A 2,500-nucleotide genomic window follows, 5' to 3' on the forward strand; every position below is an offset into this window, starting at 1 on the left:
TTAGAGGCCTTGGGGCCGAAACGACCTCAACCTATTCTCAAACTTTAAATGGGTGAGATCTCCGGCTTGCTTGATATGCTGAAGCCGCGAGCAAACGACTCGGATCGGAGTGCCAAGTGGGCCACTTTTGGTAAGCAGAACTGGCGCTGTGGGATGAACCAAACGCCGAGTTAAGGCGCCCGAATCGACGCTCATGGGAAACCATGAAAGGCGTTGGTTGCTTAAGACAGCAGGACGGTGGCCATGGAAGTCGGAATCCGCTAAGGAGTGTGTAACAACTCACCTGCCGAAGCAACTAGCCCTGAAAATGGATGGCGCTGAAGCGTCGTGCCTATACTCGGCCGTCAGTCTGGCAGTCATGGCCGGTCCTTGCGGCCGGCCGCGAAGCCCTGACGAGTAGGAGGGTCGCGGCGGTGGGCGCAGAAGGGTCTGGGCGTGAGCCTGCCTGGAGCCGCCGTCGGTGCAGATCTTGGTGGTAGTAGCAAATACTCCAGCGAGGCCCTGGAGGGCTGACGCGGAGAAGGGTTTCGTGTGAACAGCCGTTGCACACGAGTCAGTCGATCCTAAGCCCTAGGAGAAATCCGATGTTGATGGGGGCCGTCATAGCATGATGCGCTTTGTGCTGGCCCCCGTTGGGCGAAAGGGAATCCGGTTCCTATTCCGGAACCCGGCAGCGGAACCGATACAAGTCGGGCCCCTCTTTTAGAGATGCTCGTCGGGGTAACCCAAAAGGACCCGGAGACGCCGTCGGGAGATCGGGGAAGAGTTTTCTTTTCTGCATGAGCGTTCGAGTTCCCTGGAATCCTCTAGCAGGGAGATAGGGTTTGGAACGCGAAGAGCACCGCAGTTGCGGCGGTGTCCCGATCTTCCCCTCGGACCTTGAAAATCCGGGAGAGGGCCACGTGGAGGTGTCGCGCCGGTTCGTACCCATATCCGCAGCAGGTCTCCAAGGTGAAGAGCCTCTAGTCGATAGAATAATGTAGGTAAGGGAAGTCGGCAAATTGGATCCGTAACTTCGGGATAAGGATTGGCTCTGAGGATCGGGGCGTGTCGGGCTTGGTCGGGAAGTGGGTCAGCGCTAACGTGCCGGGCCTGGGCGAGGTGAGTGCCGTAGGGGTGCCGGTAAGTGCGGGCGTTTAGCGCGGGCGTGGTCTGCTCTCGCCGTTGGTCGGCCTCGTGCTGGCCGGCGGTGCAGGATGCGCGCGCCTGCGCGGCGTTCGCGCCCCGGTGCTTCAACCTGCGTGCAGGATCCGAGCTCGGTCCCGTGCCTTGGCCTCCCACGGATCTTCCTTGCTGCGAGGCCGCGTCCGCCTTAGCGTGCTCCTCCGGGGGCGCGCGGGTGCGCGGATTCTCTTCGGCCGCCATTCAACGATCAACTCAGAACTGGCACGGACTGGGGGAATCCGACTGTCTAATTAAAACAAAGCATTGCGATGGCCCTAGCGGGTGTTGACGCAATGTGATTTCTGCCCAGTGCTCTGAATGTCAACGTGAAGAAATTCAAGCAAGCGCGGGTAAACGGCGGGAGTAACTATGACTCTCTTAAGCTGTGGGGAAGATGTTGACCTAGCCATCTGGTCATTTGTAGCAGAACTCCCCCAATCAGACCGCCGGTTCCGCTCGCTTGATGATCTCGTGGCTCTGGGTCCCACCACTAGCCGTGAAACAATCCAGGCTATGTTGCTGTCTGCTCTTGACGAAGTAGGCAGCAGGGAGCCAGCCATCCACCAAGCTGCGAGTGTGCGGACCCAACAGCCCCCAGAGCGGAAGCGTGCACGCAGGAGATGGGAGTATGCGGTGGTTCAGCGTGCTTTCAAGAAGAACGGAGCACGCTGTATCAACGGACTTCTTGATGGCACACTCTTGCATCAGCCACCATCCATCCCAGGGCTGATTGAGTTTTGGACAGACCTCTTCTCTCCACCACGTGTCAGGTCTCGACCTCCGCGTGGGGAGGGTCTGTCCGATGAGCTGCTGCCATTCTCGAAGAGGGTGCCCTTCCGTGACCTCTGGGCTCCCATTTCTGCAGAAGAAGCCACCGCTGCTCTCCCGCCTCGCAATTCTGCTGCAGGTCCTGACGGCCTCACGCCGACACAACTGCGTCGCCTTCCCCGGGAGGTTCTCCTCAAGATCCTTAATTTCCTCCTCCTTTCCCGTTCCCTTCCATCCCGACTCCTTCAGGCCAGAACAACCCTGCTGCCCAAGAAGACCGCCGCAGCATCCCCTGCTGACTTTCGTCCGATCACAGTGTGCTCGGTGCTGACCAGAGCCTTTCACAAGGTTCTGGTTGGCCGCCTGATGCGCTACTGTGTGTTGGACGGTCGCCAGCGGGCTTTCATCCCTCAGGATGGGATGCTTCATAACACCTTTCTTCTCGATCTGGCGATGACCCAGGCGTGCCGAGCTGCCGGCTCGCTGTACTTGGCATCTCTGGATGTGTCAAAGGCCTTCGACTCGCTTGCCCACGGTGCCCTTGGTCCTGTGCTAAGGGCCCATGGTC

At 59.4% G+C, this 2,500-nt stretch overlaps 1 pseudogene; it reads left to right on the forward strand.

Moving 5' to 3' along the window:
- Window positions 1-2,500, forward strand: part of LOC126433162 (large subunit ribosomal RNA) — a 7,027-nt pseudogene that overhangs the window by 1,337 nt on the left and 3,190 nt on the right.

Source organism: Schistocerca serialis, unplaced genomic scaffold, assembly GCF_023864345.2.
Source record: "Schistocerca serialis cubense isolate TAMUIC-IGC-003099 unplaced genomic scaffold, iqSchSeri2.2 HiC_scaffold_1158, whole genome shotgun sequence".
NCBI lineage: Eukaryota > Metazoa > Arthropoda > Insecta > Orthoptera > Acrididae > Schistocerca > Schistocerca serialis.